Raw genomic sequence first — 26,273 nt, forward strand, 5'->3', positions numbered from 1 at the left:
TTTTGTTTATTATTATCTGTATAAATACCAATGCCCCACTGCTTGGACCCAAAGGATCTGCAGTATGTAATAAATGAATGAATGAATAAATAAATAAATAAATAAATAAATAAATAAATAAATAAATAAATAAATAAATAAATAAATACCATGCGTGTCCAAGAGTGGTTAGATGTAGTCATGAAAAGCGGAAGGCCTCATTTCGGAACTCATGAGCACGGGTGTTACACTCTGCGGTCTTTCGGCGAAAAACGCCGCGGGTGGACAGTCGATCCGCATGTGGGAAGTCCGCAACAGATGCACTCTTTTCCTTCGCCGTGCTGTTGCTATCGGGTGGCGGTGCTCGACGTGTCGAAGCACCTCGGCAGACAATATTAGCAAATGGGGACAGTCGTGTTTCTCCCCGTCGCATTCATTGCGAATGTATTCGTTCCATTCCAGTCGTTCTTGCAGGGAAGAAGGGGATGCGGGCATGACACATGAGTACAACGCGGCTTCTTTATTTTCTTCTTTCATTCTTTCTCTCTCTCTATTTTTTTCAACCTCATTTGCTTTCAGAACTTGCTACTGTCTCTGCCGTTGTTCTTTGCGCTATGCGCGCCCGCGGCAAGACGGCTGCAAGCTATACCGGGGATCGATGCAAATGCGATGGCGAACATGAGCTCCCTGGTCTTGCGACGTCGGCGGAAATCTGGGTCTTTTATCGATCACATTTTGGTGAATTCTAGCTGCGTAATGCGATCAGATATATTTTTTTCATATCCTTCCTTGTTGCTTTTCAGCTGGACAGTTGCTTCAGCCAACCTGTTAATATTTGCGTTAACCTGAGACGCTGGTTGTGTTACCGGAAGGGAAGGAATCGTAAAAAAAGGAAACAAATGGTCCGCTTTACGCATCGCATTACCTATAGGAGAGTATCTGTCTGCGTCGGCAATCTCTGGTCTTCGTACTCTTTCGTCTATTGAGCTATTTTTTTTTACTATGAACAACCAACCTGTCCACACTTCTACCCTCATAAGCGTAGTGAGTGTGTGCAAATCAATTAGTTATTTAAGAAACTTTCTCCTCCGTTTTGTTACCTTTTTTTTTCAAGGAGTGGTTTTGCCTTAAGTACTAATGAAAGCAAGACGGCCTCGCTTTTGTATGCCGCACTCGAGAATTTTGTCTCTCAGTTTGGGCACATGTGAAGAATTAGAGTAGAAAATATCTAGCTACGTTGGCTCGAGCGTATAGTCAAACTTTTTTATCTGCTAGGTGTCGTCTGCTCGCTGGTCGAGCACGCCGCAACTATATTAGAAGACTCGCTGTGTCGTGGTTCGTTCAGTTAAGATGCAATGCACTGCATGGAGCACTCGAACAAATTCTGTATGCAGGGACATCTGTACTTTTTGGTCACCTCACATAAAATTAAACTACTGCACAAGTTTCCACAATGAACAGAGTTTCAAATTCATTTCAATTTAACATTTAAGGCAGCGCATGCTAATGATTATAAAGCGCGGTGTATTGGGACGAAATATTGAAGTGAAAAAAGCTGCCGCGGTGGCTGAGTAGTTATGGCGCTCGGCTGCTGGCTTGAAAGACGCGCGTTCGATCCCGGCCGCGACCGTCGAATGTCGATGGAGGCGAAGTTCTAGAGGCCCGTGTGCTGTGCGATGTCAGTGCACGTTAAAGAACCCCAGGTTGTCGAAATTTCCGGAGCCCTTCACTACGGCTTCCCTCATAGCCTGAGTTGCTTTGGGACGTTAAATCCCCATAAACCAAACCAAGTGAAAAACCAAACGTTTCTAGTACATGGTCTTTTCTTCTCGCAGTTTCTTTTCTATTTTCATTTATAACTTATTTTTATTAATCTCATCAGGTGCCTTGCCATTAACTTTAGTGCAGCATCTCGACAACATTGTTTATTTATTTCTGGTCTGAGGATTTGCAAAATAAAGTGGCCATGTGACGAAAGGGGATTAGAAATTCGCAGAGTTGGGCTGAAATGTGACCGAAGATAGAAGAGCCACAACTACTGCTTTTGTTTCAGGTGTGAATCTGGGCTTTTGGGTGAGTTGCAACCTTTAGAGGAACTATAGAACTGTTTTAACATTTCCGATAAATGTGTTCAGTTCGTAGAACGAATGTTTTTCAGCACACACCCTAAATTTGAGTCCCTGAAACGGAGCCGGAGATTCACCCCCCCCCCCCCCCCCCCCTCTCTCTTCCCACGCGGGGCATTCCCTCTTCCTCTCCTGCCCAGCAACCGATGACCCGCCGCGGTGGCTCAGTGGTTAGGGCGCTCGACTACTGATCCGGAGTTCCCGCGTTCGAACCCGACCGCGGCGGCTGCGTTTTATGGAGGCGGAACGCTAAGGCGCCCGTGTGCTGTGCGATGTCAGTGGACGTTAAAGATCCCCAGGTGGTCGAAATTATTCCGGAGCCCTCCACTACGGCACCTCGTTTTTCCTTTCTTCTTTCACTCCCTCCTTTACCCTTCCCTTACGGCGCGGTTCAGGTGTCCAACGATATATGAGACAGGTACTGTGCCATTTCCTTTCCCCAAAAAACCAATTATTATTATTATTATTATTATTATTATTATTATTATTATTATTATTATTATTATTATTATTATTATTCAACCGAGGAAGGGCGAATGCGGGAGGAAAAGGGAGCCACGGTGAGCAGCATAAAACACCCTGCGATGCACTGCAGCTGCTACTGGCTCATTTTCGTCCGATTCACCACAGCCCCTAGCCTTCGGCCGGCCGTCTTCCTAGAAAGAGAATGTGGTGTGAGACAACTGGGTGCTCTGCCCAGTCGACATGCACGTACCTTCGACCGAGCAGCCTCTTGCTAATTGTATACCAACCAACGAACAGCGTGCTTGCAGAGTCAAACGGCTGTGGAACTCCTCCGTCGGGACAGCTTTTAGCTGACACGTTCGTGTAAAGCAACAACAGGAGGCTCCTGAGGTCTCACTTGCGCAGGGTAGAAAGTCTTGCGTCCACATTTTCTTCACTCATATACTGTGCTATTGCAAGGTCAGCCACGTAAACGTTTCTCGCTAAACCCGCCCAATGTTTCGATAATCATCCTTGCTTGCCTTAGAAGTGCACCGCTTATGAGCCCGATAATTCGCTATAACTTTAATGACTTGATAGGTTTCAGTCTTTAGAGCATAGAAAGAAAAAAATGCCTTACATTTTGCCGCTTTTAATAGCTGCGTAATGTAGCGTTATGAACTTCTTCCAGCAGCGTTCTTCCGCTGGTCTGGCAAGGCTACGACACGTAATGATCACTGCAGCCTTTTCTATTTCAGTCCAACAGCCTTCCATTATACGTCGCAGTCCTTTACAGGTCGCAGGTTTTTTGTTCCCTTATTCTATCTCGCCACAATACATCAGTTTCACCCATTGTGAAACTTCCCCAGCGCCACTTCAGCCTGTCATTTAATCGTCCCCTGTAGATTCCTCACCCCAACGGCAAAAGCTGCCTTCATCACTTTACCTCAACACCGCTCTCCAAACTTTTTCTTCTCCATCGCTTATTCTACCTGTTCGCGAGTTTATTCTTTATTAATTGTGCTATTGTTCTTTGATCTCTGCATGCTGTTTAAGTTTTCCACGATATTCCACAATGTTTTGTTTCCCTTAAGTTCCCACTTCCTCAATGGTTAAATCATCGCAAGCTTATTACGCTCTTTTCAAATACTCGTCCCGAGTGGAAAAAACAGTTTTTTTTCTGCCTTTCGGACTTTTTTATACTTACCATCTTTGCATTGCTTTGCTTTTGGAGCCTCATGCGTTTCTTTTTCTAAAGAATGGGGACCGCGAGTTCGGGGTACTTCGTGTAAGCTGAATAGACTGTCTCAAGAGATCTTCTTTTAAAGCCGCTTAAGTAATTGAGATTGCATTTCATGAAACATGAATACATAAACAAGAAAATTTTGACCTCGCCGATTGGCAGCTTTTAAAAGCAAAATGTGCCCTGCGAGCAGTAAAGCAAGCGAGAGCTTATCTGGTCTCCGTTGTTCCGCCCTGCGTGCTCGCACTAGAGCGTGTTAATTGGCAAAGCCTGGCGAGCATACGCCTACATAGTCGAAAATTTCCATTTTTGTGACAATAGTTGACTTGACTATGATCTTGTATTATAGGAACACGCCCAAAATGCAACATACAAGAGTAAATAAACGATTTGTCCGAGTCATTTCACCCGCGCCTTTGTGAGTTTTCAAAATCAGATGAAGTTTTTTTTCTATTTTATGCGCGTCTAGCTTGTGCATTACAAATAATACAGTTGCTTCGAAAGAGTTGTGTGGCTGTTCTCGAAAAGCCATCATATAAATTTACTCTCACATGCTTCAAACAGTGTAGAAACAGAGTAGTTTCAGGTACTTACATGTTGATTTCTTTCTTAGACTTGATCAAACGAATAGATCGTGAGTTTATTTATTTATTAATTCATTTTTTTCAGAGTAATTCACAAATGAATGGCGCGTTTTCTTACCTTATAAACTATTCATTTAAGATACTCAGGTTAGCAACAAGTTTACAGTGCTGTGTGTAGCTCCAGCACCCAATCAGTGCTAACTAATCTAACTTAGCCCTGAACGCCTAGGTTGCCCACTCGTGTGGCCAAAATATACGGAATTAAACATCGTTTTAAGCTCACACAAGCAATATTGACCAAAAATTTGCGTAGCTTCATAAGGTTCTTGTATAGCTTCATAACGAGATGCCCTGGACTGCACATTTATTCATACTCTGTACATATTCATGCACGCGTATGTTTATTGCACAGCTTTATTAATGCCTTGTAATTGTCTATATTTCGTGGCTATTATTCACTCATTGCTTTAGAACGTACGTTTCACATGGGTAGCACGAGCTTATGCCACAACATGTCATGACTGACGCAGAAGTTGAGTTTTAATCTATGCTCAGCTGCCAACAGGCTCCCTTTAATAGTAGCGGCTTATTACGCATGACTTTAGGAAAAATGAATTGTAGACATACAGTCTTTCACATTATTTTTTATTCCCTGCGTAAAGGCTTTCCAAATGTTGCTATCTCTGCTGCGGTCAGGTCTGAGTTTATAGCTCTGCAGCGTCCACTAGTTAGGATATAACTGGCGTGAACCAAAAAATACTGAGGACATCATGATTATCCACTGGTAGAGAGTGGTTACTGGTTTGTTTTTTCTCTTATTAAAAGACCAAAAAATTATTCCTGCATGGTCGTGTTAGCAGTGCCGAAGAAAAAGTTAACGCTCTTGCGTGATTTGGTGAAGCATTCTCTTCCAGGTTGCAAAAAAAAAAAGAAAGGCAGATATGGTCAGGCAAGTAGGTTTGCTTTTATTAAAGGTCTATGTGGACATCCAGCGAAGTGGTTCTTGCCAAAGGGGATACGTGGCCTATCTCAGCGGCGTTCATAACCAGAATCTCATCGAGAAACACCGAGGCTCGTGCAAGGATTGTTTCATTTTATCGCCTTCGGAGAATTGGTGATACGTTTGTTCGTTATTCTGTTCGTACTAGCTGCTTCCTTTTCTTGTGCAGAGTTGTTTAATTCTTCTTTATTTTTTTGTTTCAGGACGGAGCGCTGAGAGCATATTCGCGACGCGCCCTAACTACAGTGTAATACGTAATCGAATTACGCCGCTCGAATCAGTCAGCGACCCCTCGCTGACTGCACCCTTGAACTTGTACTAGCTCCTGCATGATCACAAAGAAGCACAAGTGTGCCTGGAACTCTCGGCGCCTCCGTTATTGAGGGGTGTGGCCGTGCTTACAAAAGGCAGCTGCGGCTTAGCACGAGACGGTGGCGAAACCTTTAAGGGAGGTCGGCAAGTGTAACCGACCATTAACGCAGTGTACTCGATACATAGCAGTCTCTACCACTTAGTAGCGTGGGACCATTATTCCTTTATCGCTAGCCTTCTCTCATTTAGCGCGATACAGGAGAAAGTTTCTTCGCGCAGCATTCCCTGTCTGCCTTATGGTATAATTATGACGCCTGGCAGTCGTCGGTTCCAGAGGCGACTGAACTCTCGCTTGAATGCGAAGGAAGAAGAAAGAAATAACAATAAGTACTCCCGCGTGATGCTCGTCTGCACTGCATCCAAAAGCCGTCAGTACGGCAAGCCTTGGCTGACCTTTCATTACTTCGCATCATTCAGGCGTTGTGCTTGCTGCTTCCTGTTACGCTAAGGATAGGATTGCGAATGTGTCTCAATACGGAGGCTGGCGGATTCACTTGCAATCAAGAAATCAGAGACTGCGCATTTCATCTTACTTGTTTTTTTTTGGCAAGAGGTCACTGTAAGGATAATTCCGCTTGCGTAATATCTCACTCACCACTTTCACTTTTCTTACTGTATCCCCAGGACTCCGACTTAGATGGGCAAAGAGAACTTGAAACGTTTTCCTGAGAATTAGATGACGTTCGATGGTAAGACGGCATGAAGCTTTTAGCAAAAGCATTCTAAGTTTTTCAGTGCTAGAATTTAAACAGTGATCTATTCACCGAATAAAACTGGCCCCAAGTGCTGGAATCTTCCCAAATGTTTGTGTTGTGGGGTGAAGCTCAGTCATATAGGAGGCAGATTCAGAATCCTGGAGCGTTGGCTTATCGATTTCAGTGTATTGTCAGATGCCGCCAAATAATCTCTGCGGGCTGTACCTTCGAAAGCACGTGGTTTTTTCTTTCGAGCAAGCATTCCTGCCTCAAAAATCATGCGTCCCATACTCGGCACTATGCAATGCAGGTAAGCCTGAACGACATCACAGCTTTATTTTGTGGTTACGTTATCACTTCGAATGCTTAAAAATAAAAGGACATCGCCTGCTTCCCCTCCAAGTTCATATATTCTATCTCTTTAAGCTCGTAAAATTTTAAAACCTCTTTAATTGTATTGTTCAGCCACAAGCGAATGTTGAGTCATCGGAGTAAGTGAACAGGTTCGGTTATACCGCTTCTTCACGCGGGTCATTCAAGTGTTTTGCTGTATGAGGAACAAAGAAGTGAAGATGCGATGACGTGCAGAGGACGCTTTTCCAAAAGCGTAGTTTAAAAAAAAACTTTCGTATTTTATCAATGTACAAGCGGAGCAATAAATAGAAAGCTTGAATATCACATTTCGATGGAAGTCAGAGCAGTCAGTATCACTAGGACGCATCCCTTCAATTGGCCGCGCTACACCAACAAACACAAACAGAAAGAGAGGAGAAAAATCAGCATAAGGCGAACAGCCGCTACTGACAAGCATCCGTGGAAATTGCGCTCACAAGCGCGACGTTTTGTAAGGCAAAGTGGAAGCTTCGGCAAGCTGCTTCAACGCTATCGACACAAAGCGCAAAAAGCAGCGCCCTGTCAGTGTGTTCTTTTCACGTCTACGTCTTTTCGCTGTTCCGGTAATTCTATAGGGCGCTGTTCAATTTATCAAGAACAACTTCCTTCATACAATGGCCTCTTACAATAAGAAACTTTGTCTTCTCACCCAAAGAGGCACGAACTAAACGAATGGCTTTCATGGGCACGAAGCTACCTTGCTTTATCACTCTCCAGCGAATCCCATTGTGCTTGGTACGCGCTCAATAAATTCTTCCGACAGATTGCTGTCGAACAGCGAGCTGCACACTTAAGGCGGCAGTGAAGAAAAGAAACCCGCGAAGGGGGGCCATCAATCACTAGACTGCTTTCTTCGGAACACGTTCTTCACTTCAGCTACGCACCCCTTCTAGCGTGCTGAGCATGCCAGTGACATCCACTCTTGTGTAGAGGCATGGGATAAACCGAGATTTAGTAAGACAAACTTATGAGACTGTGCAAACTTTTTTTTTACCAAGTGCAGTGCTTTGAAAAAAACAACAACAATCATGCTTGAGGGCAGCACGGCTGTTTCACACAAAACTACTTAACGCTCCAGAAACGAAGACCGTAGCTGTTCGCAGCAGAAATATTTGTACAAATCAAAGAAAATTTTTGGGCGTCAGCAAATAATGAAACAACTGCTATGCTAAGCAGTGTACTCGTCTATCCCCGTAAAAAAAGAGGTTAAAAAGTTGTTTAGCAACGTACTGCTTGAAGCTTGAAAAAACAGTATCACTATCTCCTTTCAGCAGAATGCTGAATTCTCTCTGTCAAACGTCCTGTAGCCGTTTTCGCCATTTACCGCAGCAAATGAACGCACACATTCTTGCGCATGATGACGCAATCAACTATTTTTTGATGTTTAGAGTCATTTAAAATACAAAAAGGTTAACCAAAGAGGAGCTCCGAAAAAGAAATCAGGGCCTATGCAAGCATAGCCTTGGGAAGTCTCAGTTTTTTTTTACAGAAAGCCAGGAAATATTTCAGAGCCATGCCCAATGCTCGCGTGCTTGAGCTTAGGTAAGTTATTTAAAGCTGCTACGGATAAAGTATGAAAGAATTGTGCTAAACGGGAAGAACTGCCGCGGACAAGCCTTAGAGGCTTGTCCTCTTAGAGGCGCAATGAAGCCGCAGAGCATGGTGATAGAAAAGATTTCATGTTGTACCATGTGAGCGTAAGAACATGAATGAAGCGTAAGCAAAACGCTGCAACCAAGAGATATAAATAGAAAAGACAAGTACAGAAAAAGAAAAGTAAAATTTTATCTATCCCCACGGCAGCACAGAGAAGGGAAATAGCACTGCATTTATGTGAACTTTAAAGCTTTGCGCTCTTGATGGATGAGCGCACATGCTTGGGCGTGTTGTTAAAAGCAACTAAAATTTCGCACACGCTGATTTGAGAAGGGAAATTGGCGGACGAACCACTAGGAGGCAAGATTCTGTCACAAAGAAGAAATAAAAAGAAAATAATAATAATAATAATCGGTTTTTGGGGAAAGGAAATGGCGCAGTATCTGTCTCATATATTGTTGTACACCTGAACCGCGCCGTAAGGGAAGGGTAAAGGAGGGAGTGAAAGAAGAAAGGATAATAGGTGCCGCAGTGGAGGGCTCCGGAATAATTTCGACCACCTGGGGATCTTTAACGTGCACTGACATCGCACAGCACACGGGCGCCTTAGCGTTTTCCCTCCATCGAAACGCAGCCGCCGCGGTTGGGTTCGAACCCGGGAACTCCGGATCAGTAGTCGAGTGCCCTAACCACTGATCCACCGCGGCGGGTAAAAAAGAAAAGTAAAACTGAATTTCGGGCTAGTTGCTATAAGGGGTACATGTTTTGAACGCAAAAATGACAAGGACCTCGCGACAGAACACAACACAGGTACTACTACTAACAATGAAGCTTTCAGTTGCCAGTAGCAGCGCCTGTGTTGCGTTTCGTCCCGTAGTCCTTTTTATTTTTGCTCAGAACATGCACGGGTGAAAGAAATTTAAGTACTTGTAAGGGACCCTCAAGATCAGAAAATGTCTAGTCGCCGAAAGCATAATAAAGCTGCTTGCGACGAATGCGTACTTCTGTGCGAATGATTCGTTTCACAGCGCCGTGCACTAAAATCACGACGATGCGCAATCATACATAGGTACAGTCTTTGTCAAAAGTCCTAAAGCCAAAGGCTTTTGCTTTAGCCCCATAACAGAGCCATTACGGCACTATTAAAGACCTAATCACCTTGTAATGCTAAAAGAGGTTTGTTCTTGCGGTAGAGAAGCTTCCTACTTGACTTGTGTTTTGAATGATCTGCAATACGGACATTCTAGGAACATTTTTGGCGCTGCAGCTGAACGCTGTGGTCCTGGGACTTTTGACCAAGACTGTAAAGGCATATAATATATGCTATCCAAATTTTTTATTATAAACAAAAACACACACGGTGACATACCACTGAAGGCATGAGATGAGGGGGGGGGGGGGTTGAAAGATATGAAAACTTGTATATCTTGTATATATATTATCTTGTATATATACACTACACAAACTTCCTGCGCATAATGCTACGCTGTTGTGTCGCCTGTGGCTGAGAGTGGCGTTCACAAATGCGTACTTCCACTTAATCGCAATGGCAGGCTCTCCTGCGTGTGAGATCTGTGGGTGCGACGAAACTATAGAACACCTTCTTCGTAACTGCCCTCGGTTGCAGCGTGAGCGTGCACTCCTGGCTGCAACACTCCGCCGTTTAGATCCTCGGCCCCTTACTGAAGCCAAGATTCTGTATCCTTGGAGTAAGCCTTCATCGCAGAGGACAGCTTTGAAGACGCTTCTCAAATTCTTGAAGGACTCGGGACTGAGTGCAAGGTTGTGAACTGTCAGTGTGTGCCCTGTGTACCCTGCAAGTAATGGCCAACGCACATGTGCAAAAGTGATCATCTCTCTTTGTTCTCTCCCCTTTCTATCTCTCCCTCCGTTCCCCTTCCCACGTGCAGGGTAGCATACCGGGCGCTGCCTAGTTAACCTCCCTGCCTTTCCGTTTGTCTTTCTCTCTCTCTCTCTCTCATGCGCATAGACGAAATAAAGTTGGTGCAGTCACGGCTTAAGATGCCGGCTGCGTTGGCGGATGTAGGTAGAAAAAGCTCGCTTGAAATCTTCTTACGTATACACACAATCCAATCTTTGTACGCATAGAAGAAACACAATTTGCGCAAGCATGGGCTTGGCTACCTCTGCGCGGGCGGGGAAAAGTAGGAAAAGATCATTTGAACTTATCTTGTTACGGTGTACTATTCTTACTTTGTGTTGTGCAGACGAAACTCAATTGGTGCAAATACGACCGAGGATGCGGGCTTCGCGGGCGATGCTACATAGAAAAAATTCGCCTGAACTTTCCTTAGGTGGCGTTGTACGATGGGTATCGTGAATTTGGATTCGGTAGAATCTACGAAGCACGCACGGGAGGGAGATGCTACCGCGTAAACGGTAGCAAAGGTAGCAGGTACCACGAAAACAACACAAACATGTTTTGCCCAGGCAAAGCTTCGCTTTCGTCTTTTTTTCCCTTTTTTTTTCGGAACATGCACATATTCCGAACGTCGCCACTTGTGAAAACAAATATTCGTGGTAGCCCACAACACTGCTGGCACTGATTGCACAGCATCTGATTGCACTGCTGGCGCTCCGGCTATTCTCGCTGCTGTTAAGAGTGCTAGTATAATGTATGAGGCGCCCAATACAGCACTCGCTTTATTGGGCGCATGTGTTTAGTATGTGTTATTCACCTAGCGTTTAATTTAAACAATCACAGAAAAAAAGCGGCATATATTTATTGACGCTTTCACAACACATGTGGCTGTCAACGTGGTAGCGTCCGCTCGCAAAAATAAATAAGCATGTACCGCCTAATTGTTTACATGCGCATACATAGAGCATGTTGACGCTTCTTGAACAGGGTGTTAGCAATCGGCAGGAATAACAGGTCGCGTCTTGTCGTGGATAAATATCAGTTCCAAACAAAAACAAAATTGCGAAAAAGACCTAGTCGTCTTATCTGTGTATTTGCCGCGTCAAAGCCTTAGCTTCGCATGCGCCAACAAATTTAATACCCCTGTCTAAGGTTTCGCTTTCTGCAAATGCAAAGAACCCATAGCGAAAGCTATGTAACGAAGAGAAAATCAAATGTTTCCTTAAGTATTCCTTTTTTATTATTTACTAAGCATTTTTTCTGCAGTTCTTCTTTATGTACCGTTTCCCTCGTTGCATTATTTTATCTATTGTCGCTTGGGCACCGAATCGAATCGAAACCTATATTATTGATCTGTACTATCGCACTTACCATTTCTTCAGTAGTGAAAGTCCACCGCGTGCTTATCAAAGGTTAAAGTACCGGGTTAATGAGGAGAGTTTGGCGTGTTGGTACATATTTTTCAGAAAAAGCACCGCAAAAAATGGTGTGGACAAAGACGAGACGACAAGGACTGGCGCGGACGTCGTCTTTGTCCACGTATTTTTTGCGCTGCTTTTTCTGAAAAATTAAAGTACCGGAAATTTACCGCGAAGTTAGGACACGAAAGAAAGCTATCTTCACAAATATTGCCGTGATGAAAAAGCCACGCCAGCTCAGAGCGGTGAATTGTGAGAAAATAGGTGACAGAAACCAAAAAATGCAGAAATCGTAACCCACGCTATTGAGAACGCAGGAACAATGAATGCTGCATTGTCTTCGCCTAGGTAAACAGAAGCCCATACAAACACAACTCCTATTGTAGAAACGCTGGCTAGCTGGTGGAGACTCCCCTTGATCTTTGTTTATTTTGTCTCCTGTTGTTACACGTAATTAAGTTATGGACGAACCAATAAAAACAGGGCGGTGCCGACCTAAGGTGACGTGTCGGGGTACTTGACCTGAGAGTCCTTCGGGTAGGCCATTGTTTAAATATATTTGCTCTAGCGCCACCTTTGCTTCTGTTTTCGGTTGATTCGGCTTTATTCTGCACCGTGCTACTGGTCCAAAGGAGTTGTGCAGATAAAGCGAGTCCACTAATTTTAGACATCTACGAGGTTTTCATTGATCAGGACAAACATTTGATGCTCAACTTGAAAGTGCTTACAGTTCTTCGTGGAGCATATTCTCGAGAAGGGTATGGCAGCGCTCAGTGTATTGCTGCGGAGGCATTTCGCTCACAGATTTATTCGGGAAGATACCGAATTTGTTAAAAGTGATTACAGAGGACAACACACAGTTTCATTTTATTGCTAATTCACCGTTTACCTGTAAGCCTCACCAAGGAAAATGAGTTGGAAACGTCTTACACACAATAGAAATCAACTTTTGCAGAATGCGTGCAAAGGTATTGTCAGAAGGCTGCTTGCTGAACTTCATGCTCAGAGAAAAAAAATAGCAGGCTAGTTCATGTACAAATTTCTTCATACCACGCATTACCATCAAACGGACATTAGCAGAGCACATAGCCATTGAACCCAATGTTACAAAATTTTGTGATCGATTATACAATGACATTGCCATTTCAATTTTTTATTGCTGCCTCTCTGTTCCTTGCTTCTTTTCTGTTGTGCATAAAAACATACTGACTTTTATTTTACCTTTCTTGTTGGCTGTGACTTTAACAAACGGTGACTTTTCATAGCGACTCTCTTTCCTCTTGCGTTTTTATCCCCTCACCCCTTTCTCCCCGTGTAGGATAGCAAACCGATTATTCTTCCGGTTAAACTCCCTGTCTTTCCTCTTCCTCCTCCTTCTTCTTATTACGCTTAATTATTTTTGTGTCTATAATTTGTATTATAATGCTCTCACTATCGTTGCTTTCTATACTTAATCTCAAGTGCTAAGATTACGCTACCATGTTATAACTAGCCGGCCGATTTGACCTGTCTATAATTCTTGACGTCCCTTATTTTGTACTTTATACTATCCCCCCTACCCCCAGGTAAGTTTAATACGCTCTACTTGCGTCCTTTACAGATATCTTGGATTAATAAAAATTAATATAAATTAATTAATCATTAATTCATTGCTGCTTTTACTTTGCAAAGCTCATGCCGCTGAGCCAAGCTAGCATGACTGTTTGGTGGCTTTCTCATTGGTTATCCTTGGCTCGTTAGTCCGATCTCTTCTTGAAATACAAAACGATTTAGATGGAGGCAAGCCAGCGGCACCACTTAAATTTCAGAACTCACACCTTTTGATTTCATTGCTGAAAAAAGAACATCGTGCTTTTACTATGAGAGTGCAGAGCATTATATAACAATGACTAGTGCAATTGACAAAGGGTTTCGACGTTGCCTGTCAACAGCAGTTAGCCCCGTGTAAAAAAAAGAAAACTTCTCTCTGGAATAACAGAGGGATCATAAATATTTTTTACGGCAGCAGATTCAGCCCTGAGCTCGTACGTCATCAGTGTAGTACTTGTCAGCCATTGCGTCTTATTTTCGCGCTACGGTCAACCGGGAAAAATAGCCTTGTCCTGTCCGTTATCGCGACTATTACGGAGAGTACAGCGCACTTAGCTGAATAGCTTGCCATCAGCGAGAGCTCATTTACTTTAACGAGGCAACTTCAGAGTTAGCTTCGGCGCTCAATACATGACGAGAGTGCATCTAGGGCGCCGTACTAAAGCGGTCAATTTTATGGTCCATAGCTTTCACTTTCCTAGTGATCCAGATTGCGAGACACAGTACCGACAAGCATTACGAACTTCGTCGGCATCTCTACACGCGACCTTTAAGTTACGTTTGGAGCAATGAACTTTTTACAACCGCTAAATGTTGACTGTAGAGGGCCTTTAGCGTTTCGTAACAACAGCTATAGCTCCTGAGACGGTTGTCAGTTTCTCTCAATTTCTTTTAATTCTATCCTTACCCAACGCTCCGTCTATTGGCCGTCAGTCCATTTTGTTCTGACGCGACGAGTGCTATTTTCATCAAAGTAGCAAGGAGTGGGCAATCAATACGATTTGGTAGACACGTAGCTACGAATATCTTTAAGGGTGCGCTGCCTATCTGCACGTATGGGCCTCTTCTGCATGGATACGTCAGTTTGTTTCTAACAGGCCTGGATAAATATAGTTAGTTTTAGCACACTATTTTGGCTTTCGATGCTACTAGACTACATATACTTTCCTAAGCCAATATTTAATTTCATTTTGAAATTGCGTCAGATTTCTTTAAAAATCCTTGTCGCTGATGTCACTGGTTCCTATGATATTTATAAAGTGCCTACTTGAGAGCGACTGGATTGAGTGACAGATTGTGACAGCGTTGTGCGTGTGTGTGTTATGCCTTTTCCCCCTTCTCTCTTCCTCCTTTTAGTCTCCTAATCCCTCTTCCCCAGTGCAGGGTAGCCAACCGGAACCCCTTTCTGGTTAACATCCCTTCTTTTCCCTCCTCCTCTTTATCTATCTCTCTATCTATAAAGTGTTAGATGTGTGTTGTGTGTTGTGTTGGGTTTTATGGCACATAGGCAACTGAGGCCATCATGGGCCAATCTCAAAGTATGAAGAAATTTCCTGGATAGTTTATAGAAAGGTAAGGTTGGATGTTTGCATAAACATTCCAGGAACATTTGGCTCTTTGAAGATGGTACTGTCCGAATATACGACGCATCACTCATGCTCTGTTTGCACCCCAGGGAGACGACTGTCAAACACCTGGACTGGCAGCTTACGGCTAAACCTGCGGGCGTAAAATCGATGCTACGAAACCGTTCATGTGCTTAAGACGGAGTCGGCGAACTCCCGGAAAGAGTTGCATCAGCACTTAAGGCATCGGTCGTGCATCAAACATTGACCTTTGCCGGCACTCACACGTCTCAGGTGCCTTTCAGTGAAAGCCGTATGTCGCAATGCATCTCCCGCTGTGTCGTTTCCATGTACGCGAAGAGGCTATTGACTCAGACGTGAAAACGAATCAGAGACTGAGCCTAAGAGAACGCTTGTCAAGCCAATGGATATCTTTCCGGATTTCTAGCAAATAAGCCTATCAAGCTTCTGAAGAAGAACCAACAAGGTATGATAGGTTGACGACCGTCAGAATAACTCTTTCTTTTTGCTCAGATCCTCACTGTGCCTTGTGCAGCACTGGCCTCAGCATTACATAGCACGATTCGCCAATAAACCTCGTCACGCCTTACGGGCCGAAAATTAGAAGCATTTTATGCATATGCTACCACATGCCGCCAGAGCGCTCGCATATCACCATCATCATCATCAGCCTGTCTACAACCACTGCAGGGCAAAGGTCTCTCCCATGTCTCTCCAAACAACCCTGTCCTTTGCCAGCTGCGCCCACCCTATACCCGCAAACTTCTTAATCTCATCCACCCGCCTAACCTTCTGCCGTCCCCTGCTATACGCTTGCCTTCTCTTGGAATCCACTCTGTTACCAGCGGTTTTCTTGCCTTCGCATCACATACCCTGTCCAAGCCCATTTCTTCTTCTTGATTTCGACTAGGATGTCATTAACCCGCGTTCGTTCTCTCACTGACTCTTCCCGGTTTCGATATCTTTAAGTTATATCTAGCAATTTTTCTTTCCATAGCTCGTTGCGATGTCCTTAAGCTTAACCCTTTTCGTTAATCTGAAGAAACGGTCATTTCGCTACACGAAGCGCCTCAGAAATTGCATACACTGAATCATGCTCAGTAAAATATTGGTCGCAGAAATATGTGCGTACCTATACGAAATTGACAAAATTCATTTCTTTTTCTCTTTTTTTTACCCTCCAGGTCCCTGGATAAGCCATTTTCATAATAACAAGTGTAGGATTGGGTTATTACAATAGACCCGTTACGTGATGCGGCAGTAATTACTCATCAGCATGCAACAAAATGAACCCATACGACTACGAATGAAAGGTATAGAGCGTTTACAGAAACTACGACACTGAAGAAAAGATTGTCCTGTTCCGGGGATCGATCCTCGGATTACGCCGTCCTGGCCAGTCGCTCTACCGACGGAGCTAACTAGCTAACTAACTAGGTGGGCTAAGAGAAACAACTTTATTGCCATAGATTGGCGGGATTTAGGGCAGGTGGGCTTGGTGTGGCCCCCAGGTGGGGGCGACTTCCTGGGCCCACGAAATGAGTGCCAGTTGGATGCTCTTGTCTGGCCTTTTGAGGAGTTCGTTCCATCCATCTTCGGAGGGAGCTGGCAGTAAGGTTCGAGGGGGCGGATTTCCCGCGCAACCCCAGAGGATGTGAGCCTGGGTGGCGATTTCTCCCTGGGAACAATTTTGGCAGACGGGGTCGTATTCCCCGTCTGTGATGAGTGAAAGTCTAGAATGGCTAAGGATAGAGTGTGTCTGCAACCTGCGGAGCAAGGTGGCTTGCGCTCGGTTCAAGTCGGGGTGTGGAGGCGGGAACTGGCGTCTCATCTCTCTGTAGAGGTTGGTAATTTCGGCAAAGGTCTGGGGAGCCTCGGCAAGAGCGTCTGGGTCCGTGGGGCCGGCCGCCCGGTTGGTTAGTCCTCGGGCTAGTCGGTCGACCCCTTCGTTTCCAGAGTTTCCCGCGTGGGCGGGTACCCAGACCAGGTTGATCTTATGGTCGGGAGTGCAGCCGCGAAGGATGCGTGCAGCGGGGTGGCAGACAAATCCTGCCGAGTAATTTTGTATTGCTCTTTTGGAGTCGCTGAGGACTGTGCGCGTACGTGGGTCAGCGATGGCCAGCGCGATGGCGGTTTCTTCTGCCGCTGTCGGAGAGTGAGCTACTACTGTGGCGGCGGTGACGAGAGTAGACTGTGGCGTGGCTGCACAAGCCACGTATGTGTTTGCACTTTGCCGTGCAGCATCTACGTATATTGCGTGTTCGTCGGCAAGGTATGTGGCATCTAGTGCTTGGGCTTTCAGCTGACGGCGCGTATCATGGCGGCCAGGTAGCATGTTTTTGGAGATTGGTTTTATAACTAGGCGGCTATAGACCCCTATCGGAATGGGCGTCGTGGGGTGGACGTCGCCTATGGGGTTGATGTTGAGACGGTCAAGTATGAGCCGCCCGTGTTTAGTGCGGGAGAGGCGGTGGATTTGGGCGGTCTTGTGTGCCTCTATGAGTTCTGTGAGCGTGTTGTAGATGCCGAGTTAAAGGAGGTGCTGTGTGCTGGCGTACTGAGGTAGCCCCAGTGCCGCTTTGTAAGCTGAACGTATAATGCTGTTCACAGCTTCCTCGTCCTTCCGGCGGAGGTGATAGTAGGGGTAGGAGTAGACTATCCTGCTAATGAGGAAAGCTTGCGTGAGCCGACAGAGGTCATCCTCCTTCATACCTCTGCGGCGGGTGCTGATGCGGCGGATAAGGCCGTTGATCTGGTTGGCTGTGGTGCGGAGGCGCTGAATGGCCTCCGAGTTTTGCGTGTTGTTCTGTATTAACATACCCAGAACGCGAATAGTGCGGACCGGAGGTATGGGATATGTGTCGACTTGAAGCACAATAGGTTCTTGCGGGTCGGGGACAGGCAGGCGAGCTCGTCTGTCCCTGATGACTAGTAATTCGGACTTCGTGGAGGAGCATGTGAGCCCGTTCGCCTGTACAAAGGAGTGTACTTTATCGATTGCTGTTTGGAGGGAGTTTTGGATTTCCCCGTCAGAGCCAGAGTTGGTCCACAGGGTAATGTCGTCGGCATATATTGAGTGTTTAATGTGAGGTATCTTTTCCAGGAGCAGAGGGAGGCCTCTCATTGTAGTGTTGAAAAGGAACGGAGATAGGACTGCTCCTTGTGGTGTTCCTCGGGTGCCTAGTGTGATCTTCTCACTGTGGAGGTCTGCAATATGAAGTTCTGCTGTACGGTTATGAAGAAAGTCGGCGATGTAGTTGTGAGTCCGAGTGCCTACATTCATTTGTGAGAGGTTTGCCAGGATGGAAGCATGTGACACGTTGTCGAAAGCCTTACTGACATCTAGGCTTAGGATGGTTCGAGTAGCTCGGATGGGTCTCGGATCGAGGAGGTCGTGTTGGATTTGCCACATAATATCTTGAGTGGAGAGGCCGGTTCTGAAGCCGATCATAGTGGGGAGAAAAGGTCCTCTTGGTCTACATGAGTGTGGAGTCTATTGAGTATGACGTGTTCCATGACCTTTCCCAGGCAGGACGTGAGCGAGATGGGCCGAAGGTTGCCCTGCTCGAGTCGTTTGCCTGGCTTAGGTATGAAAATCACTTTGGCATGCTTCCAAGTGTCTGGAAGGCGTCCCTCATGCCAATGTTGGTTGAAGAGGTCCGTGAGTGCTTCGACGGTGGGCTAGCGCGCTCTATGTCGAGAACGAATAGATCAATAGAACTCTTTGACGGAATGGTGCTAACGAAATAATTAACAAGGACAAACAACCGTACGTAGGAACTCAACAGTAACCGAGACAAGGAAAGCAAAGAGGATTGTTTCTCTTTTTTCTATTATAATTTTTTATTTACGCAGTTTAGGAGTGGAACATAAACAGCGTATTTCTGTTGAAGATTAAATACACTTTCACAAAACGTAGTAGAGAAATAACCAAATGATCTCTGCGGGAAGGGAACCCAACCGGTGCCAGTTGGGTTCCCTTGCCGGTGGGAAGGGAACCCAACTCCGAATTTTGCGTCCGGTGCTCTACCAACAGAGCTACTACGGCGGCTGGGAGTCTTCTACTACCGAGCGTATTTATACTGCGTGTAATCCAGCAATGAGAGTGTTCACCGGCGTCACCTTCCTTTATAGAAATTGAAAATTGGTTTTTGCCAAAAAGGAAATGGCGCAGTAATTGGCTCACATATATCGGTGGACACCGGAACCGCGCCGTAAGAAAAGGGAGGAAGGTGGGAGTGAAAGAAGAAAGAGAGAAAGATATGTGCCGTAGAGGAGGGCTCTGGAATAATTTCGATCACCTGGGGATCTTTAATGTGCAGTGACATCCAGCGCACAGCACACAGGCGCCTTTGCGTTCCGCCTCCATCGAAACGCGGCCGCCGTGGTCGGGTTCGAATCCGGGTACTCCGGATCAGTAGCCGAACGGTCTAACCACTGAGCCACCGCGGTGGGTACCCGCATTTATCCTTTTCCTTACGGCGCGGTTCGGGAATCCGGCGAGATATATGAGACAGTTACTCCTCCATTTACTTTCCTCAATAACCACTAATCCCTTAAGAGAAAGATAGCTCGTCAGAACCTCGTCGCTGCCTTGTAACAAACTGTTTTCTGCAACCACAACACCTGAAGCAGAGGCTCAGTGATTTTGGCTTTGGGCTCCGGCCGGCCGGGGTGGCCGTTTTTAGATGAAGGAGAAATACAAAAACTTAGGCGCCGTCAATTGGATTGATACAGAGAAATGCGATAGCATACGTTCACTCTCCAATATATTGAAGCGAAAAGCTTCACTACGCTAGGTAAAGCAGTCTTCAGGTAGACAGCACAACGACTTTGAACCACCTTCAGCCCAACCAAGGATAGCCATGTATGGCCATTTGTGGTACAGTTATGGTGTCGAACCCTTGACCTCTGACCTTTGACATTAGGCGACCTTTGGGTCGATCTTTGACCTTCAAAACTTCCGATTGGGGGATGTGAAACCACGTGATGTGTGCAGAAGCTTTTTGCTGAATTACAGGGCTAGCCAAGTTAAGCAACTGCCAATTTTTCGGCATTGTTTAGCCTATACAAGGGCCATTTTTTGGTTACAGTGGTTGGTTTGTGACTGAATTGCAGAACTCTATCGATACATTCCCTTATCGAAATCCTATTATCTTCAGTGTCCCTGAAGGAGACAGGCTAAGCACGGTGGACCCTTGTATTTATTTTTCGCTCCAGCTAATATACAAACAAACAAAAGCTAGTTTTTTAGGTCCTTGTTGCGACACGTGAGTGGTGCGGAAACAAAACAATTACTTGACACAAATGCCTGGTATTCTGAATGCTTCCTGACGTCTCAACAGAAGGAACAAATCAGATGGCGCTTTCCAAAGAAGCAGTTGTTTTCCTAGGCTGCCAATATAGGTCTCGAGCGTGGCAGTTATTCCAGGAGAGTACTCCTGATTCAGCAGAGCCCTCCAAGTGCTCATATTATGTGCTCGTGAATAGCGGAAGCCTCGCAAACACAAACGCTTCTTTTTTCGCCACTGGCCTCATTATATAGCACCTGCCCCCAACTTGCCTTCAAGACAAAACAAATTTAATATGAGGGAGGGCACATGCACGTATATGTCTTTATCTAATATTCGTTGTTAGAAAAGTTGTCCTGGCTGGCAAGAGAAAAACAAAGTTTCTTGCACCTTTCATGCGATCTGAAAGAAATTTTCCATAAACAAGGCAATATCCCATCAACAATACGTCTAATCACACGCCGTGAGAACTTTTTCCTCACGTGTACCCTTACAAAATTTTTTTAGACAGCCTATATAGTATATAGATTTTGTCTATAACGTATATAGATTTTCTATAGACAAATCTTAGAGTTGTTCATAAGCAATACAACTCCTACAGAAAGTCTACAGACAATCTATAAATTTATGACCATACGCTTTCAGTAGACTTGTTTATTGACAGTCTATTGACCATGAATAAACAAAGAAAAATATCTATAGTTAATAGTCTATAAGAAGTCCACAGACAGTCTATAGATCATTTTTGTAAGGGTAGACCAACAAGTATTTCTTTCTGCGGGATGACACCTAACCTGTATGAATTGAGTTGATTAAACACTTACGTGTTCTAACCGAAGGACTTCCTTCCGAAAGTTGCAGATGAGCTGATCTTTCTAGATCTCCCTTCCCCCCCTCTCATACTCTTAAAAAAGCAAACAAGAAGCACACGTCCTGTATTCTTGGACACCAGTTTTAGCTGTGAAGTGTTTGTGAAAAATTCTAAGGTGCTGTTACGGAAATATTGGAGGTGGTAGTTCATTCCAAAAAAGCAATGAGGAACGCTTTTGACAATAGCAAAAACGTTTATAGCGAAAAATGCAAACATGACGATGGGTGTTCTGCGGATACAATAACTGTTAAAGCCAAATCTTATGATATATAAAAAACAGAGCTCATGAACTATTTCCCGTTGAAAAACGCACTTATCCAGAATTTCGGGGCACGTCTGAAGGGGACGTGAGTGGTTTAAGAACCAAATGTCTCGGTGAAATATTCTTCATTTACAGTCAATACCTCTGCGCAGCTAGGTTAAATTCATGCATGTCGTTATGCAGATTTTCTGAGTTTTGTAATCATTTATGAAGATATATATTCAGCTAAGCTGTTCTTTGTTTCATTATCATTACATGCATTCTCCATTACCACCATACATACAGAGCTGCCGTAGGGTTTAAGTGGCTTTGGCGTTCGGCTGAAGTTCTCTAGGTCATGGGTTCGATCCCGGCCGTAACGGTCATATTCCGTCCGTGTACTGTGCGCTGTCAACCCACGTTGAATAACTTGAGGCGTCATATATTATTCCGGAGGCCTCTAAAACAGAATTTCTAAATACAAGTCGCTTCGGGATGTTGAAACCCAGAGTGAAACCTACATGTCTACAGTTACTACTTTTATTCGTCAATTTTCAATGAAATAAAATCGAATCAGTTTTGTTTTCCGCCTCATACCATCTTTAGAAAAGCTTTTAACTGGCAGTGTTGTCAATCTGTTAACAATCACATCATGTGCAATTCTCTTAAGCCACGCAATCCCCAAGACGGTCGCAACAGCACTCCGCCCATGCACCGTGCACATTCACCTCGTGTAAACGAGACTCTGTTTCGCTTTATACAGAAACTAAGGCTCCAATCACATTCTAGTTTGCTTACGATTTCGATATGAGAAGAGAGTCGTCACGGGCTTTTTGAGGATGCTGTAGGCGCATCGATTGCTAGCGTGCAGCAGTTCCCGATAATATAATGTAAGTCATATCTGTCGCATGCAACTTGCGCGGCAGAGTTAAAAAAATAAAGACACTACACTTATTGATCAAGCAGATACTACTTATTAAAAAATGGCGCTAAGCACTGGATATTGCAAATTTTCTTCCTGAAAGCACTTTCCATGCTGCGGAGATGAAACATTTACTTGTGACATTGCCTCATTTTCTCCCCGTACTATGCAAAAGCTGCGTCGAGTAATAAAGCTCCTACCTCTAAAGCCACAATACATTATTTTTGCTTGCTCTGCACTTCAACTCCACAAATGTCATTCCTCTAAAATTAGCGGTCCTAATCTTACACAAGCCGTGCTTACAACGCGTGAATTTTTGTGATGTGGCGTGTAAAACGTCTCCAATGCTGTGGTGTTTCATGCCCTATTTTCCCCGTTGTCGTGGGCGTTTTCTGTGAGCGGAGGTGCTTGAGTTCGAGCGTGGGCGTGATGGCACAAACGTGGGAAGGAAGTAAGTTTGTCAATAGATGAGCATGAGTTTTAATTACACTCGGGAGAAAGGCACATCACCCTATTTTGGTCCCTTCTAAGCGGCTTATTATTTTTTTTCTGCGATAGAAGTAACGCCCTATTGGCTAAGCCTTGTTCCCTCGGCTGAAAAATTTAATTTCAAGCGCTGCTCCCCGGCTGCCGCGGGGGATGCGCTTTTTAGGCATTCCTCCCAAACACACCATATTGGCCCTAGTATGAAATGCGTGTTTTCACTTGCTTTGTTTATTTTTATCCTTTCTCGAGTTTTCTATACACGGCCATGGGAAAGAAAATTACTATGGGAAGCTATTACTCCGTATTCGATCTCTACGGCCCTTGCAAAAATGCAAAAAAAGTTTACGGCATCGTATGCGTAGGAGATGTAAGACTCGTATTGGTCTTCAAATGTCTCAGTGGGAAAAGTCTTGAACAAACGACTCTGATCGAGTAGTCTGTTCATTGTTCTACGTCCCTTAGCTCGAAGCTTGCTGAGGTTTATCTCTGGGGAAGGCTTCAGGTTAATTTTAGCCCAGGAAATTGAAAACTGCAAACTTAACTGGGACGAGAGCCAATACCCGGGAATGACAACACATGCGTAGACAACTAAATATTTATTTATAAGACTGAAATTTCAGTCAGTATAAGCACAGAACCAAAAAAAGTCAACAATATGTCACTCCCACAAGCTCAGAGTGTGCCTCGTACACTACTTTTTCCAAAAGAGAAATGCAAAGAGCAAACAACAAGGACAAAAAGATAGAGATGTATCATAACAAAGGCCGAGATTCGTCTATAAGGGGAGCATCAGATCCAACTATAATAGGACGAACTAAGGGAACAGGAATGCTATATTGATTTGCATTCGAGCAATCTCGTTTTTATTCCTTCACCTTGGCCTTTACATTTAACTTTCTTTAGCAACGGCTTTAAAGTGAATGTCTGCTTTTCAGACCGACGTTATATCCTTTTCCTGCCTCCGATCAACCTTGTCGTTTTTCTGTGCCTCTCCCGGGCAAGCTATCTCGCGCAAATTTGCTGGAGTTGGCAAGGTTGTTGGCGGGCGATAGTGGTTGTGCAGGGGCAACCATAAAACGTTCTGGAAAGTTCCCGACTAAGCGCGTTCGTTATCTACAAAGTTCTTCACGTGTGGCCAGTAATCAGGATTTATTTTCTAATAAGCGCATATCGCAGAGGCCGCTGTGCCCGCCACCATTGTCCCACTTTCAGGGGAATAAACTCGACCAATAGGGGGTTTTTAAAACAAGCGTTAATTAGCGTTTGTGGATGCCCACTTGTCGTCCCCGCTACTTGGAACTTGTACTCAAAAATAGAATAAATGGTAAATTTGCTCTTCAACTGCAACTGAAATCTCCTCCTCCATCCCACAAATTTTTGCATAGAGTGAATCTCTGTTTAAAGATCTTGGGACAATTTTATGAGAAGTAATACAACTAAAAACAACACACGACCACAACATTCATAGAAGTCTCTCAAACAATCAGCCGTTCGTAACAGCCTAGAAAGTTATAGGTGTTAGGGCCGGCGCGTAGGAATACTTGGGAGATAAATTTAATCCAATGTTGAGGAGGGATGCGCGCAATGGTTTAAAGGACCTTCGTCCTAGCCGTCAAATCTCGAAGTTAAAAAAAATTGAAAATTATGAAAAGTTCAAGGCGCCGATGAAAACCATGCTTTCGTACACTCGTACAATCTTTTACTGCACGCGTCAGCATTTGAGGAATTTTTTGTGTTTTGACAACTGATCGTAGTGGGTACCCCTTCCTCACTTTATGAACCCATAGCACGGCTCATAGGCTTCTCCTCGGAATTTTCCAACCCCTTTTCTTACCCGTCAGCAAATATTCTACGGGCAATGCACCCTTTTCTTTCATTCAAACGAACAACATGACTGGTTCCTATCTTTAGCTGAAGACTGAAAGAAAAAGCCATCCCGAATTTGTTTATTTCTTTCGTTTGCTTCACAACGACACTTTCACGTTTAGCTTTATATTTTCCCATTGAATGCGTAAAAATCGTGCGTTCCAAATGAAGATAAAAGTTCAAAGCTGTCGTACTGGCTACCGTTTGCGCGTATACATCGTAGAAAACAAGTAGGGTGCGTGTTACCGAATACAAAGTGGAGCTAAGCAACGGAGGGTGAATGCCAAGATCGCTGCCGAAGAAATCAGCCGTCGGATAGATTTATTGCGATAGACGTGACCGGAAAGTGTTCTAGCTCTTTTCGGGTGCCCCTCGGCTTTTCACCTCACTTGCCGGCGACGTACCATCAGGTTATGAGCGTTTTTCGCTTTTTAGTAACACTTTCGAGAACCGAAAGGCTTGCGTAACCATTTTAGCTTTGTGGGGATCCGTTTCCGCCCTCGCTTGCACCATGCACTGCGCGCCTTTTTTCCCGCCCTGTACCGTACGAAAACCGGGATTCCCTCCCCGAGGTACAGTAGCGCCATCTAGCGGAAATCGAGAGCACATTTAGTATGGGCTGCGGCTTTGCTGAGTTGTAGAGACGACGGAGCGGCGTCGATGCAATGGTGTCCGCTGAGATGACAACTGCCCTTTTATACCTACTTGCCTCCCTGCACGATGGCTGCGCTGTCGAGAAAGGCCAACAAATGTGGGCAAATTCAATGAACCGTCTCTACAAATTCTCTACAAATTCCACAGATTCTGTTTTATCCAAAACTCATGGCAGGAAGCATCGAAGAGTACTAATAGGATGTAAGAGCCTTTGGTGCTAGTTCTTGTTTAATGTTTTGCGCTCCCAACATTCCGCATCTCCGAGCAGTGCTTCCGTAATGTCACACCATTCTTTCCACCGTCGCCAGCTTACGAATTAAGTGCTCCCCATGAAAGCGCGGTGACGTTTAACATAGGCATGAATACGTTTTAGTTGCATCTCGCAAACTTTTATTCCATCCATTTTTTTTCTCTGTTAAGCTGTTATTAAAGTTCAAGGAGCTTTTTTTGAGGCTATGAGCATGACATTGAACATAGGCATGAATACGTTTTAGTTGCATCTCGCAAACTTTTATTCCATCCATTTTTTTTCTCTGTTAAGCTGTTATTAAAGTTCAAGAAGCTTTTCTTCAGGCTACGAGCGTCAGATAAAGCGCGAAACAAGAAACTATGTCATAGGTTCCTGTTTCATAGTTTTGTGTGTTCTCGATGTTCAACTTGCTCTCTTCTATTGTTTTTGTGGTCAACCTGTCTTACAGAAGATCATGGTAATTTCAGCCGTCCGCAAAAGCACTCTAATTAGTGTGGTTCCACTGGAACCATCTCAAATTCAAACGCAATTTATTTCTGTTATTTTTGCCGAGATAGAGAGAAAGAAGTAGTGTGTAAAGCGATGATGCGAGATGAAAGAAAGCAGTGCCGATAGTCGTGACGGCGTAGAGAACAAACGCGGACGCACCACGTGACACGAGACTGCAGACCGCCCCACATTCGGTGGTACAAAAGTGAATCCTAGTGCTTAGATCGGGTAAATTTTAGTCGATGAATTTACGTATTTTGCCTATAAGTGTGGCTGCTACCACTAGGAATCGAAC

General features: G+C 44.6%; 1 protein-coding gene across 1 annotated transcript in view; it reads right to left on the reverse strand.

The window, feature by feature from the left end:
- Window positions 1-26,273, reverse strand: part of RpL29 (ribosomal protein L29) — a 505,950-nt gene that overhangs the window by 283,948 nt on the left and 195,729 nt on the right. The gene's annotated exons all lie outside the window — the stretch shown is intronic.

Source organism: Amblyomma americanum, chromosome 10 (genome assembly GCF_052857255.1).
Source record: "Amblyomma americanum isolate KBUSLIRL-KWMA chromosome 10, ASM5285725v1, whole genome shotgun sequence".
Lineage (NCBI taxonomy): Eukaryota > Metazoa > Arthropoda > Arachnida > Ixodida > Ixodidae > Amblyomma > Amblyomma americanum.